The sequence below is a fragment of the Lissotriton helveticus genome, chromosome 2_1 (genome assembly GCF_964261635.1).
Source record: "Lissotriton helveticus chromosome 2_1, aLisHel1.1, whole genome shotgun sequence".
Classification (NCBI taxonomy): Eukaryota; Metazoa; Chordata; class Amphibia; order Caudata; family Salamandridae; genus Lissotriton; species Lissotriton helveticus.
The window spans coordinates 1410234018-1410250857 of record NC_136059.1 but is presented as its reverse complement, the minus strand read 5'-3'; the positions used below and the strand labels follow the sequence as shown (position 1 = coordinate 1410250857).

At 46.3% G+C, this 16840-nt stretch overlaps 1 long non-coding RNA gene across 2 annotated transcripts in view; it reads left to right on the top strand.

Moving 5' to 3' along the window:
- The window catches only part of LOC144818690 (uncharacterized), a 406168-nt gene that overhangs the window by 230452 nt on the left and 158876 nt on the right, over window positions 1-16840 (top strand). The window contains exon 3 of one of the 2 annotated variants that reach the window (XR_013607154.1): window positions 5965-6983. The exons of the other annotated variant lie outside the window; for it this stretch is intronic. This is a non-coding gene — a long non-coding RNA (uncharacterized LOC144818690). Of the gene's footprint in view, window positions 1-5964; window positions 6984-16840 lie in introns of those variants that run through there. 2 annotated transcript variants of the gene reach the window in all.

Here is a 16840-nt window from a genome sequence, read left to right as displayed (position 1 = left end):
CAATAAGTAATTACTTCCCAAAACTTAAAATTATCATATTTTCTGGTTCGGTAAGTAGATCTAGTATCATAGCAGTTTGTCTCCGGTTCAACAACCACTTCCAAAACCAATATTCGTTCCTACAAGCAACTTGTCATCAGCAATATATTACCATAATGAACCCAGTCAACCATCAAGACACAATAAGGTAGCACTACCAAAGAATGTACAATCTCATCCTTATGTGGAGTACGATGCAGATTCGGAGTGAGTTCCCACCTCGAACCTCTTAGTATTAAGTTCAGAAGTTTGAACATCTCTCTCAACATCAGCAAGCAAGATTAAGTCAACATAGAGAATGGTAGTCACTGAACAAATTACTGGCAAGTTAAATCAAGGCACTAAAGAAAGACTCTGAATAACACTAACTAAGAATGCCTACACAACAAATCTGTGCGAAACAGCTTTCAATAGGGTGGTTTCTAATCCACACAGTGAATCAGCAGAATCTCAGCAAACGACCTCCTATTGTCCGACAGAGATTGGATAAAATCGTGAAAAAGGCCAAGGGCTCCATCACTGACACAGAACATAATTTGGCCACAGAAAGCCTCCACACTAAATTGTTGGTAATTCCAGAGTACATTTCTCAAGGTTCGCATGACATTCTAAAGGGAGGAAATATCCTCAAACTTATTAAATATTTTCTGGAATAACGTAACTTGGAATTCAACGATATAATATCAATCAAATCCATACCCAGTGCAAGCAACCAAACAACCAAAACAACACTAATTACATTAGCGTTAGAGGCAATAAAGGAATTGGTCCAATCAATGGCTGATCAATTTAACAGCTGGAGCATTAAAATAATTACTCCATCTGGCCTACGGTACCCGTTAGTACCCAGTTACCCAACTATTTCAATATTAAAATTGTCTCAAAGCCGAGCCTCAGATGAAAACGATGAACCAGCAACAGAGTATCCAGCCACCACAGAGGCTGACTGGACCTGGTTGACAGCAGCCCTGTCTGGGGGTTCAAAAGATTGAAATATCCTCCATTCTGGTCTCACAATATGTTCCTGGAACATTAACGGTATAATCGTGAAATCCCAATCCCTGATACGTTAAAATTTATAAAAAATCATGATATCATATTCCTCCAGTAAACATGGTTGAGGCAATCAATCAATCAATCAATCAATCAATCAATCGGGGGTTTATAAAGCGCGCTACTCACCCGTGAGGGTCTCAAGGCGCTGGGGGAGGATACAGCTGATGTTAACTAGGCGCTCGTTCCAGGTATTTGCTACGACATAGGAGAAGGCTCTTCCACCTGCTCTGGTTCTGCGGATGTGTGGGGTCTCTGCCCGGCCGAGGTCAGCAGAGCAGAGGTTCCTTTTGGGTATGGGGAAGGAGACTCTTTCTTTGAGGTATTTGGGTCCGATGTTGTGGAGGCATTTGCAGGCATGGGTGAGTAGCTTGAAGGTTACTCTCTTTTAAATGGGGAGCCAGTGGAGATCTCGTGCTCATGTCATGGGTGCCAAGGACGAGTCTGGCTGTGGTGTTCTGGATGGTTTGGAGCTTGTGTAGCAGGGTTTTGTTGATTCCGGCGTAGAAGGCATTACTGTAGTCCAGTCTGCTGGTTATGAGTGTGTGGGTGATGGTCTTTCTGCAATCGGGGGGATCCACTTGAAGGACTAGCGGAGGATGCAGAGCAAGTTGAAGCAGGTGGAGGCGAAGGTGTTGATTCTGAGGATTTGGGCGCGGTCCAATGGAGTGGGTGGGTTTCCGAGGGCAGAAGGCCACTAAGTGTTTTCTCAGGCGGAGGGTCCAAGGACGAGGGTCTCTTACTTCTCCGAGTTGAGCTTAAGGCAGCTGTTGTTCATCCAGGCTGCAACGTCTTTCATTCCTTCCTGGAAGCTGAGTCTGGTGTCTTTGGGTACTTTGTGAGGGAGAGGATGAGCTGGGTGTCATTGGCGTAGCATACTATGCTGAGCGCATGCTGTCTAACGATGGCAGCGAGGGGGGTCATGACTCATGTTGATGTTGAAGAGCGTGGGGCTGAGCGAGGATCTTTGGGGTACTCGGCAGTTGATCTCTGTGGATTTGGAGAGGGAGGGTGGAAGTTTGATCCTTTGGGTTCTGCCAGTGAGAAAGGAGTGGATCCCGTCGAGGGCGGTTCCTCATATACCGACATCGCGGCGTCTGGCTGCAAGAGTGCAATGGGAGAAGGTGTAGAAGGCTGTGGAGATGTTAAGTAGGATGAGGGCCGCATTGTGGTGTGCAGATGTTATCAGTGGCGGCAAGGAGGGTGGTCTCAGTTCTGTAGTTGCTGCGCAATCAAGACTGGGAGGTGTTGAGGATAGCGTTCTCTTCGATGAAGGTGATCAGCTGGGCTTAGACTAATCTCTCAGCGACTTTGGCTGCGAAGGGAAGGAGAGAGATGGGCCAGTAGTTTTTCAGGATCTTCGGGTCAGCATAGGGTTCTTGAGCAGGGGCTTGACCTCTGCCCACTTTTAGTCATCGGGGAAGATGCCGGATTTGAAGGAGGCGTTAATGGTCTGGCCTAGTTGGGAGCTATGGCGGCAGCGGCTATATGGCAGATGTGCGTTGAGCAGGGGTCCATGGGGGCTCCTAAGTAGGTGTTGTTTATGGTCGTGGCAGTGTCTTTGGTAGTAGCCGGTTTCCAGATTGTGGTGGTGGGCTGGTTGTCAGTCTAGAGTCTGGTCGCTGAAGTGTTTGTAGAGGGCCTTGATTTTCAGGTGGAAGGAGGAGCTGAGCTTGTTGCAGAGGTCCTGGGATGGTGTGACGTCCATGCCTTCACTAGGGGGTTTGGTGAACTGCTGTATGACATTGAAGTTATTTTGCGTTACTGGCGTTGGTGTGGATTTTGTCCTTGATAAAGTTCCGCTTGGTGGCTTTTATGCGCTGGTGGTATTCCGTCATGGAGTTCCTGTAGGTGTTCTGGTCTTCGGTGTTTTTCCTGTTTCTCCAGAGTTTCTTAAAGCGTCTGCCGAAGTGCCTGGCTTCTTAGAGATCAGTTGTGTACCAGGCGGTCTTCAGGGGGCGTTGTCAGATGGAGTGGCTGCGAGCTGCGAGCTTGTCTGCGCAGCTAGTGATCCAGCGTTGTAGTTCTTTGGCTGCAGACTTAGCATTTGTCATGGAGGAGGGGGGATCATGGAGGAGTGTGGTGTTGAGGTGTTCCTCTGTGATCTTACTCCAGTTCCTTCATGGCGGGCGCTGTGCTGGTTTGGGTGCGGTGGTGGAATTGAAGGTGAAGTGTACACAGTGGTGGTCTGTCCAGAGGGGCTACGTGGTGTGGCTGAAGTGGATTTTTGTCCCTCCTGAGAAAATGTGGTTGAGTATGTGTCCGGCTCTGTGGGTGGTGGTGGTGAGGAGCTGCTTTAGTCCAAGGTTTGTGAGGTTGTCCAAGAGGGTGATGGAGTCATGGTCGCTGCAGTTGTTGAGGTGAAAGTTCAGGTCTCTGATCAGAATGTAGTCTGTGGAGGCAATGGCGTGGGGTGCGACGAGGTCGGCAATGGTGGTGGCGGAAGAGGCGCGAGGCCTGGGGGTCTGTAGGCGAGGGTCACGCACAGCATGGTTCTGGGTCTGGGCTGGATCTGAAAGTGGAGGTGCTATGTTTTGAAGAGGGGATTACTTGTGCTGGAGGTGGAGAGTCGGAAGGGAGCTCTTCTGTGCGATGGTGAATCCTCCTCCTGGACGGTGGGGGTGGTCCTGACTCTGGATTTTGCATCCATCAGGAATGGTGGTGGCGATGTCGGGGCAGAGGTGGCATTGGTCCATGTTTCCATGAAGAAGGCGATGTCTGGAGAGAGGGTGTCGAGCAGGTCCTAGATCTCCATGGCAGTGTCTGTCTAGGGAGCGCACATTGAGGAGTATGCAACTCAGAGCTTCTGTAGTACGGGCATCCGATGTGGGTTCAGCATTTTTGGGGGGGTCTGTTGATGGTGAAAGATTGTCGGCAGTGTCGGCAAGAGAACTGGCCGTGGGTGGTGTTTGGCGTTGATCTCTGGCAGTTGTTGTTCCTTCCAGGGTTGAGTGTGAGGAGGACGGTGGAGTTGTAGTGGTGGGGGTCGTAGATCCAGGATTCCTGGTGCTGGCTGCAGTTGGGTCGCGGACGGGCGCAGACAGGCTTGCCTTTAGTGCGCCTTTGCCATGCCGGTGGCTCGGCCACCAATAAGTAGGGGAGAGGGAAGGGAAGCGCAGCTTGGAGGCTGGAAGCGGAAACCGGCAGGGGGAGGGGCCATGAGGGCACCAGCGGTGGGAAGGGCACAGAGGGCAAACGGGCTCGGAGATGGAAAAAAAGCTAATACAGAGAGAACACAGGTACAGTTACAGGCACAATAAAAGACACAACATAGATAGAGTGAAGAGGCTGGAAGGAAGACAGAGAATGGGCACAAAAAGACAGAAAAACAGCACAGATACAGACAATAGCGGCCAGCAGAAGAGCAAGGCTCTCCCACTGGACCACCAGGGATGAGGTGCAGGCAGGAGTCTGCGGGTAGAGAAGGGCCTTGAATACCTACCTGAGCAACAGCACCCAGAGCACAGTGCCATAGTGTTGGCACTTGACAGCGGATCTGCAGTGAGAGAGCAGGTCTCTGACCAGGAAGTCAGCGGTCTTGCTCACACTCCCTCACAGCGGCTTCTAACAAGTAGGGTAGGGAAGCACAGCTGGGAGACGAAAAGCAGGAACTGGCAGCGGGGGAGGGGCTGCAGGGGCACCGGCGGCGGGAAAGGCACAGAGTGTAAACTGGCACAGAGATGGATTAACGGCTAAAATCAAGAAAACACAGGTACAGTTACAGGCTCAATAAAAGACAAAGAGAACACAGGTACAATTACTGGCACAAAAAAGACACAACAGAGATAGAGTGAGGAGCCCAGCAGGAAAACAAAGAATGGGCACAAAAAGACAGAAAAACAGCACAAAGACAGACACGGAGAACAGCAGTCAGCAGAAGAGCAAGGCTCTCTACTGGACCATCAGGGATGAGGCGCAGGCAGAAGCCTGCGGATGGAGTAGGGCCGAGAACACCTACCTCAGCAACAGCGCCCAGAGCACAGTGTCAGAGCGGTGGCACTTAACAGCGTAGCTGCGGGGGGAGAGCAGGTCTCTGACCAGGAGGTCAGAGGTCTTGCTTGTACTCCCTTGCAGCGGCCGCCATTAAGTAGGGGAGGGGGAGGAAAGCGCAGCTGGGAGGTGGGAAGTGGGTACCAGCAGGAGGGGGCACCAGCGACGAGAAGGGCACAGAGGGTAAACGGCACAGAGACGGAAAAACAGCTAAAACAGAGAGAACACATGTATAATTACAGGCCCAATAAAAGACAGAATGAACACAGGTACAATTACTGCCACATCATTCCAATAGAAGGTTACCTGAAATTCAGGTCCCTCTGCCATAAGATTGCATATGTACTGTAGACCCCGGGGCGGACTTTTAATTTTTGTTGCCTGTAAGTTAAATTTAAATATCAACCACCTTGAATTTGAAGAAGACTGGATTATTGGCATTAGTGTAAACACAAAGGATGGAAAACATGAAGGTAATGCTGTCACAATACTTGTCTGGTCACTCATTCAAAGAACACAGCACATATGATGAACACTACAAAATGGACAACACAAATGGGACTATGCCTGTATAGTAAACACTTAGGAGTGTGAAGTGAACATTACACATGCCACATCTACAGTGGCTGTGCATCAAGTTGGTAGGTAATACCATGTCCATCCATATTGGCAACATGAAGTTGTACAGTTCTTATGATGTTCATGTCAGTTTACAAACAAGTAATGGATGTTCCTTAATTTCATGTCATACAAGTTAACACTATGGATATTGGTCACTATGTCTAACACCAACCCTTGTGTCTCCTTCAGCGTATTACTCACTGTGTAACAAAGGTTGGGGAAAGCATTTAACATCCTGACAATGTAACCTTTCTCTAACAGGTAGATCTATAACAATGGCTGATGAGACTCCGAACACTGTAGAAAGCCAGTCTCCACCACAGGATCAGGAACTTTCTGATGCTGAATCTCACTCTCATTCGTAAGTGGAAGACCATCCTGGCCCTTCTGGATACAAAGGGCAGACACAACCTGTGAGTCTCACTGGCCCCACCACTACAACTCCCACCCCAGCAGCTACAGCAATGCAGAGCACTACCCCAACAACCTGTGGACCTAGCTCCACCACCACCAACGCCTACACCCCAGTACCCATTCCGGTGGTGAGCAATGACAGTGCGCTCACTGAGGATGTAGGGGACCGTGGAAGGGTGCAGGCACAGCCAAGCGGGCAGTTCCAGGGGGGCAGGGCTGGTGTGAGTGCCACTGGGGGCCAACAACGTGAGACCACTGTGCACAGTGAAGCTCTAACCACCATCGCCAGAGTCCTTGGTGCCTATGAAGACAACCAAGGATAAATGGGCCAGGTACTGTAGGAACTCTAGATCAAGCTGCTGCAGCCGTTCATTGACACGAGGTTCAAACAACACAATGAGAAAATGGGCCCGCTCATTGGGGGGCTGAGGTACATCAGCACAGCTTTTGTCAGGCCTCCCCACACATCACAACCCTGTTGGCAGCCCGCAGCCGCACCTTCTACCTCTGCAGAATACAGTGGGAGGGAGGCCCTGTTAGAGGCTGAGTCCTCAGACACCTCAGAGCTGACAATAGCAGAACCCCCCAGACGACATCAATGGGGACATCAAAAGAATCCACCAGGAGATTTTAGTGGCAAGGCACCTACCAAAACCAAGAAGCAGAGCTGCCCCTATGTCACCATTTGTGCGCAGCACAATGACTTTGTGGACTATAATGTCACACATTTCAATTCGGATGGCAGGAATCTGTTGAACTGTGGACTTTAAACAATGTGGTTACAGCTCTAATGTTTTCATCTACGACCACGGACAACTTCACCCCTTGTGTTCACCTTCCTTCTTTATGGCACTTTGTTTTACACTTTATGCACTGTAATAAATACACTTTTTACACATCCACTTGTCCATGGTGTAATGTTCAGTTGTAGTACATTAAGAAGTCTACTGCAAATGTATTACCAGATGTAACTTGTGGCAAATAATATGTGCAGGCCCTCAGTGCAGTACAAGCTTAACATTGAAGGTGAGTATAACAAAAATGTTAACAATGACACATAAGTGTAAAGTTTACACATATCTTTCTTACAATTTCTCAACAATAGGTGGTTAGAAGGTGAAGGGCATCTACACAGTAACATGACACATCTGTGACTTGTGGAATGTCAATTACCACAATTGTAATTTGTACATATCAGAGACAAGCTGGGGGAGGAAACATTAGACAATGTCTAACGCAGAAGTGATCTCACAAATGTCTTATTGATGCAGCTTCAGGCATGTTAAGTAGACCACAATAGACAGCCCACAGCCAAACAGTAACAGCAACAGCAACAGGGGGTCAATACAGTAATTCGTCACTGATGCATTCCAAACAGGTGTAGTTGCATCTGCTCGATTGTTTATAACATTTTCCAGTGGCATACAATGATGCTCTGTGGCATACAATGATGAGACACATTGACACCTATATCCAGTTCACACACAGAGAGGAAGCAATCTATGTGAACAGAGACAAACATGTATTGGTCAACTAACACAATATATTGCAGAACACGATGGAACACATAGACAAAGCACCACCATATGACAGAATAGAAATACCAAGGTCTATCTGAAACCTCCATCGTCTCGCTGTGCAAGTTGCTTTGGTACTAGTGTTGTACTACCAAAGTCAGTGTCAAACATTCCTAGGAACACCTCATGTCCAATTTGCCATGCAGAACAGCATCATAGTGTAGCTGATGTCAATACTCTGCGTTGTCCAAATGAAAATGACAGGGTAAAGGGACCTATAAGACAAAAAGAATATTTCAGGTAGCAGTTCAAACATGTTACAACAATATCAGTCTACTTTCCTCACTGCCTCCCAACAAAAGCGGTCACAGTCATGACATCTCTCTGCATACTTACACTCAGGGGAAGTAGTTGTTGATGAGCTATTGACACAGGTTAAGCCCTTCCTCTTCGTAATCATCATCACTATTCATGTCAGGATTCTCAAGACTATAAATTAGAGCCTACACAAGAAGGGAATAGGTATCACCTGCCTACGGTATAGGATAAGCGCAAGGCGTCTCTCTATAAACAAACGGATATCTCAAGCAGGGAGCAATACCATGAATGACACAAACATCAGAAGATGACAAAAGATATATGAAAACAACAAAAATCTATTGTACAAAAATATTTTATTCAAAATAAATAAATCTATGGGAATGTTTTAAGGATTTTTATAATGTTTTACATATATAATGGGACAAATCAAATAACATAAACATACATATTCTCCTTTCAAAATGCACCCACAAAAACAATAAAATATCTCGTAAAGTGTCCCCCAGTCCAAATGGATCACGGTCAAATAATAACTTAAACATCATCATAACAATTACACAACAGAACTCTCTCATTAAATCAGTCATACCGCAATCTCATCCATACATCTATCATACTGTCAAAGCCAACCAATAAAAAATGCAAATATAGACAGGAGCCACAGATGAAAGTGGCAATGGTATGATGCACCACCCGATATCTGGGTAGAACAGTACAGTGCTATATAGAGATGCACAGCCATATTGTGGCGGGAGTACAATGAGTATTTAAATGCGTACACTCATAATCAGAAATTGCCATATTCATTTTCATCAGCTCAATAACATTGGTTTCAAATGTTCATGAAGAGAGGGAATAGTAGATAGAAAACATTTAAACAGTTTAACTTCCTCTCTTTCTTTCCATGTACCACTGCGTGGTTCCTGTCATACAAAGTGCTGACGCGTGTTCGGTGAAGGGCTTCAATGCAGCCGCTACCTTCTTCAGGGCACAAACAAGATGGAAACCAGAAGATGTGCTGCGTGGGTAATAGGGGAGAAAGGTGGGTGCCAAACAAGAAGTAAAAGTCAGGGCTCCATTCTAGAAAATAAACACGGGTAAGTTCAGATAATGGGAATATATGTCCCTTTCAATGCAACGAGTATTAACAAAACATGTGCCAGAACATTAGTATTGATGATAAGCTCCAGTCTCATTGATAGTCTTTACTTTCCCAAAGCCACCTGCCTCTATTCCTTTTTTGGGATACCTTTCTTGTAGCATGTCAGGATTCTCACCCGGGGGCTCCTGCTGGAATCCATCCTCCACAATCAGAGGGATGTTCCTGTGCAATGCAAGGTTGTGGATCATGCAGCAGGCAATTGTGATCTGACACATCTTACTGGATGAGAAGAGGAGGGCTCCCCGGTCTTGTCCAAACAGTGGAATCTGATCTTTTGGAGCTCAAAAGTCCTCTCCACTACCCGAAGTCTCCTCCCATGGGCCTCATTGAAGCAGACTTCCCCTGGCGTTGTTGGATTTCTCAGCAGGGTCAACAACCAAGGATGGTCAGGATAAACTGAGTCACCTAAATGGGAGAGGCACAGATGTACAATCATGATTCAGACATTTGCAGAGAATGACAGCATGCATCACACACACACACACAAAAATGAAGGACACATCACTCACCAACAAGCCAGGCCCTCTTCAGTTGTAGACATGACATCAACAAGGGTATGGTGCTGTTCTGTATCACATAGGAGTTGTGGGAAGATCCTGGGAATTTGGCACAGACATGTGAAATGTACAAATCCACAAGGCGTGTCACTTGCACATTGCTTGAATTATAATGTTTCCTGATCCTATATATTTGTTCACGTGCTTGAGGTAGTACAAGGGTAATATGGGTGCCAACAGTGGATCCTACAACATGTGAGATGTGACCTAGGTCATAAAAGTCACCCTTCGCAGTTGCCAAATCCCCTCTTCTTGGGAACTGAATATAACTATCCATGTGTTGCATCAGTGCATACAAAACATCACGTTACACCATACTGAACATTGGTTGTGACATCCCACCAGATGTAGCCACCGTATACTGAAAGGAAACAGTGGCCAATAATTGCAGTGTGGCGATCACCTTCACTGTTGGGGTCAGAGCTGTGGGATAGATTCTGTGAGCTCTTAACTGAGATGCCAATTGGCCACATAGGTCCTGAATTGTCCGACGATTTTGTCTGAACTTCTCTATGAAGTCTTCCACCTCCATGGTCAACAGGTCTGGAAAAGGCTGATAGATGGGAGCTTGTCTCCTTCTCCCTCTCCCAGGGTACCTATGTGTGGAAACTGGAAAAGCTAAAATGTGGGATACTGAGTACACAATGAACCATACCAGCACCAGATGAACATTCATGTGGGATCAGTGTCATGGATGTGCCAGTTGTAGACATACATTGTCATCAGTTAGGTATGACGGTAACAATAGGTACATACCAACTACTAGTATGGGGGTAGTGGAATGGATGACAGACATATAGACCATTGCAACTTCATGGATACTGAGCCACTTGGGGTGTGAACAAATCTCAGGTGACACACAGCATTAGGCTTGAGATTGACATTCCTGTTTTAAACATGACGCACCTTGATAGAAAGGATGCACTCATGTGCATAGTCTGCATTTTCACCAATCCGGACAACACATGAGTCTGGTACAGCACTGTTCACTTCATAGATACACCTTTTGTGCAAAGGCCACTGTAACTGTTTGAAGAGTCTGTATTACAAACATTAGCGCAGTCACTTCGAGGATACACGGGAAACAGCGTTTACAACACCTTCTCTGCTGTTGCACAAACTGTAGTAGGAATAGTAAATAATACTATTCCTAAGTCCAGCGCGCCCCCTAAAGCAAGTCATTGAAACGGCTTGAGATGTAATGGTTTGGGTTGAAACAACATGGTCATTGTAACGACCGCATTGTATGGGAACGCATTCGTTGTAAAGAGCCATATTCGAATACACAGCTCAACATGTAAAATGTGTCCATGCACATATGTACAACACTGACGTGTGAGGTATGACAGAGCAATGCTGGCAAACCTCTGGTGACAGTTATTTTATGTGAAAGCTAAGAACAATGAGTGACACACTACTGAGTCCCCTGACAAGGTGCTACTAATGCCTGATACTGATGGGAGCTCAATGCTGCACTTTGTTAGACATTAACCGAGACCTCCACCTAGTGTGAACTACGCAGCAGGCGTGCTCAGCCACGCCGGGCACTGCCATATGCCCATATTGTAAAATGCGACCGACGCACTAGAGAAATTGTGACCCAAGTGGTCAATGTGAATGCTATGGCAGCCAATAGGCCCAGTACGGGCGGCTATATCCTTTCACCAGAGGTACCGGTAAGTGTTCATATTTCTACTTTAATTCCATTTGAATGCTTAGCTTCCATTATTGTAGTCTAGTATATGCCTCTGAGTGCAAGATAATGTAGATGCATTGATTTTAGGACGCATACAACATGGGACATACCTATAAATGTATATTTTGCCCTTGAGTATGTGTAGAGGATAGCCCCATTGGAATGAGTGCCGCTCTCTTTGACACTTTTACCTTAGTTATCGATCTACGCATTGCTCTGATTCATGTCAGTTACTTTGACCTGCTTAATGACTACATGGTTAAGGTGCATTGGTCAGTAGAGCTTTTTTCCCATGAGTCTTGACTACATACAGTAAGGAGTTAGACACCATGAGGTTTGCCAATTGTATCATTCCACTGAGGACTGAGCTCAATTTACCATTTGTGCACCAGTTACCTGGGGAGTGGTTCCAAATCACAATCATCCTTCCAGTGTAGACACAAATGACATAACACAAGTCTATTGGGCAGATGTGATAGATAAGTTTAGAAATGTGGTATACTGAGGCACAATGGAGATGAGTGCTGTCTGCACACAGGAAGCAAGGCCTGATTTTTGGTTGAAACGTTATGCACATTGCTATGTCATTGTAGTCTAGCTGCTCCTTAGCTGCTCTCTGTCACATTTGTAGGAATCCTAAACTACCTTCTGTGCAGTAATCCATCCAATGTGAGTGAAGATGACTGAGCTGAAAGCCATCACCTGATAGATCGTATATATGACTCACAATTTTTATGTGTATCTGGTACTTATGACTGTCCCAGTATTCACCCAGGGGTATTCACACTTTTCAGATTGTATAGCTTCAGCTGAACTCCCCTCTTACACATCTGATACATGTACAGTGTAGATGTAATCCTACTATTATTATGATAATATGGTGAGGATCACATTTGTAACTACCGTCTCCACATTCACATTCCACATGCAGGTGAGAATTTTTATGGCATCCCAGGAACAGTGTCAAATTTGGCAAAAGGGCTTTCCTGTGAAGGCACAATATATAAAGGCCACATCTCACTACGGACAAAGTAAGGCATCTGAGTAGTGCACACTTATATATAGGCCCAAACAGTTCTAAGTCTGATTGACACACATGCCAGCCATTACCTTGTCACCTTAGTGAGTGCATGGTGTGTTAAGTAACTTACTGTGCCCTATGTACCAAGTGCTGCAATGCAATGGGCTTGACTGTAAAGGTGTTTGGACAGTCAGACACAATGAGTTTTTCCTACAGGATTACAGAATGATGTACGGTCTGTCATGGTCCCTCACATACGTACCAACCTGATCTAAGTAGGCGGCTTCAGTATGTGTATGTAATGACCAGGTTGTAGATTCATCCCCACAGACATTGCAATTGGAATTTTTAAAATTTAGTTGAGCATAGCATGTGACAGGGTCTACTTAACTAAGCAGTCCATTGATGTGTGTGTGTGGTAGGTGTCAAGTTGCTTCATAACTTCCACACAAAGGTCACCTAAATAGCAGTGACAATCTGTTTCTACATGTCTTCCATGCCTACAGCTCAAACTCCATCAGCGAAAGGCATATGGGAGGTCATCGCCTGGAAGGTGAAGTCCCAGATGGTCTCCGACTGGTGCAGTACACACTGCCACAAGAGGTGGGATAACATCTGCCACCTTAACAAGCTTCTCGCCGAGATGTAGCTGGGGCTGGTAAAAGTGGCACATTGGCACGCTGGACCTTGACCCCCCTAATGACCCATGTACTGGCGGTGAGCCAGCCAGAGCTTGATGTACATTTTAGGGCCCAACAGCAGCTAGTTGGGGGTGAGTACTGGCATGATTGTAACTTTGTACATGACTAACTATCTTTTATCACAGGCATCACCACCCCAGGAATCTTCAAGATGAAGAATGTGTATGAATGGTAGTGGGAGCCTGGTGTTTACCACTGTCTCCACTTTATGTAGCAAAAATTTAGGTAGTGTCCCTCAAACGAGTCTAACCATAGCTACAGATCCCGTTTGGAGAATAATGTCAAAACTGATCCATTCAGACACATGAAAAGAAATTTGTAAATTGCCCCACACGGGGAAAACATCCGGAACAACGAGGCCAGAGCCAAGAGTTCCGGCAGCCCGCAGGCCGAACAACAACTTGCCAGAACAAAGACTTTGCCTTAACCATGTATGTGTGTGGTTCAGGCAAAGGCAAAGTTGGTCTAGTCTTTGGGATGGACGGGGAGAGAGGAGCAACTGAAAGAGAACAAGACAGGTAAGGGTTTTGGAGCAGTTTTTAGGGGGTGGGGTATCAAGGTAATTTTTAGGGGGTGGGGGTTTGGGGTAGTTTTTAGGGAATGGGAGGTTCGGGTAGATTTTAGGGGTGGGGTATCATGGTAGTTTTTAGGGGTTGGAAGGGTTCAGGGTAGATTTTAGGGGGTGGGGTTTTGGGTAGTTTTTAGGGGTTGGGGTTTGGGTAGTTTTTAGGAGGTGGGGGTTTGGGTAGTTTTTAGGGGGTGGGGGTTTGAGGTAGATTTTAAGAGGTGGGAGGTTTTGGGGTAGTTTTTAGGGGTGGGGGTTGCGGTAGTTTCTAAGGGGTAGGAGGAGTTCAGAGTAGTTTTTAGGGGGTGGCGGCTTGGGGTAGTTTCTAGGGGTGGGAGGGGCTCAGAGTAGTTTTTAGGGTGTGTAGGTTTGGGGTAGTTTTTAGGTGGTGGGAGGGGTTCTGAGTAGTTTTTAGGAGGTGGAGTTTTTGGGGTAGTTTTTAGGGGTGGAAGAGGTTCAGAGTAGTTTTTAGGGGGTGGGGGTGGGGGTGCGGTGTACTTTTTAGGCGGTGGGAGGGGATCGGGGTAGCTTTTAGGGGGTGGGGAGTCAGGCTATTTTTTAGGAGGTTGGGGGTGTATTTAGGGCTTAGTGAGAGTATGTTTGAGACAAATGTACTGTACATTACAATAGAGTCAGCCAATGTTTATCTGAATGGCAGAACTTACTGTGTTATGCATTGATGAGGGATAGGCATGTGCATCAGTGCCCAGTCAGTCTGTGGATGTTGACATGCATCAAGGAGGTATATCTTGAGCCACTGTTGTGCCCTGTGTGTGTCAGTGGTCAGTACAACATGGGTATAATGGACACCAGATAATGGCATGTACAGCGCATTTCCTGTCCTTGTGGAGGCCACTCTGTCATCTTCCTCCATGGGCTTATTCGAAGAACTCCTATCCTGAAAGTATTGTCTTGGCATTGACAAAGAATTTGTGGATGAGGTCTGCTTACATACACCACCCTTGACTGAGATTGCCTTAGGCAGGCTCATGTGCTTTGTACTTTGGTGACACTATTACAACGTGATTAGTACCTGTATATATCCACACTACCTGTGACACATGGTGAGGCTTCAGATGTGAATATGTCAACTGCATCCCCTGGCAGTAGACAGCAGTGAGACTACTAATTGGGGATGTAAGCTGGATTTGGTGGCCACCTCCATGTCTGATTGTGATGCTACTTATCCCAAGTAGGTGTTCTACAGTACTGCTTGTATTAGTTTAGGCATGCCTGAATTTTTTCTATTTACAGGTCTCTGTTTGGATGGGTAGTGGTGTATACACCAGGCCTTTCAATGACAATAATCCACCACACCCAGCACAACACCCACTCAGAGCACCGAATATACAACACCCACAACACCATCCCAGGACACTCAGAAACATATGCACCAAAAACATGCATCCACATCTCTGATCTCAGTTTCCTCTCCATCCAAAAACCCGCCCATCACCACACCTCCTCCCAAATCTCACCAAACCCTTACTTTGTCTGCCATGAACCATTTGTCCTTCCACTGCTGCCCCCCCTAAAGAAAAGAGGGCTGGCTTCCCACCACTCCCTTATCCTTCCACTACCTGCCACCCGTCTAAGAAGGGTCGCACCATCAGCCCTGCAGCATAAGTCCCTTCCTAACAGGTAGGAAGGGTAAGGGAGCCCTCAGCCCGACCCCAGACAAAAAAACAAAAATTTCCCCCTTATCGTTCAGACAAGATTGACCCCTCCATTTCCATCTCCCTAGTCCCTTTTGGGGATATAAAATTCCAAAAAGTGTGAGGCCTAACCCTGCTCATCCTGAGGCCAGCCCTCCCACTACCCAAGCCAGTTCTCCCCATCCCAGGTCCAGCCCTTCCAAAGATTGATCTTGCCTCCCTCTTCCCACCTATATCCCCATGAGGGGTATCTGAAGTGCCCATTTGATGTCCCTATCCTGGGGAGATTTCCCTGGCAATGATCTGTGTGGCAGGTTTTACGGCACCAAGGGTGTCTGTAATATGGACTGGCCATTGGCCTTATTGCTTGAAACTTTTTCATCTGTTAAATTTGAAAACAAAAGCTATATTTTCATACAAAACCTTTGTCGTGCTCTTGCTAATGATGCAGACAATTGTATGTGTATATGGTGCCCTGTTACAGTATAGTAGTGCTGTTGTCACTATAGCATGTGATAGATTTGCAGTGGCAGGTGTACCTAGATCTTGGAGCAGGTAATGGGTTTACAGAGTCAGCGGGTCAATGTGGATTTGATGCATATCTGTGATAAGTTACCATTGGGATATACATTGCCTTGGGTAGGGTCTGCTATGTTACGCATAGCATCTTTGCTTTCACTATATAGACATTGACAAATTTGGTCTACTCTCTGGCTTGTGGGGTGGACAAGGTGTGTCATATGTGCACTATAAGTTGTTTTGTAGCACACATGGATGTGCTGTTGTATTTGAAATGTATAACTTCACAGGCACATGAGTGTATTTCCATGTGTGAACTTCTCCACCAAAGCATCATTAATGCCAGGAGAACTGCAGTTGCAGCAATATCTGTTAAGGGACTTGCAATTCCACATTTCCCACATGTACATACCAGTTGGAGAGGGCATAGGTTGTCCCAATCTTCCACCATGCAACAGGTTGAATGCACATGGGGACATTGCTGCAGGTACTATATGCAGTGTGTCATATTGATCATGCCATCATGGAATCCAGCAACTTGCGGGCCACATCAGCTGGGAGTAGTGAGAGTGTGTTGATCAAATGTGTATGACTGTTGTTAGTGGATATCTCATTTTTCTGCCTTTCCTTTCTACATGTAGATTCGCTGTGTTCCCTTACTCTGCACACCATTTTCGACATAGTTGCAATATCTCATGCATCCATATCCCATGCAACTGTATCCACTCCATTATATGCATTTCCACTTGATACCACTCCACTCTATGCCTTTCCACTATATGAGAGTCCACTATACACCAGTGCACTCCACACTGTTACGCTGTACGCAACACCACTGTACATCACTCAACTGCACGGAACTCCTCTTGAGGATATTCTCCTCTATGCCATTCTTTTGTTCGCTACTCCACTCTACTCTGTTGCAATGTATGGCACTCCACTGTACGCTACTCCAGTCTACGCCACACCAGTGTATGGCACTCCACTGTACTTTACTACATTTTACTCT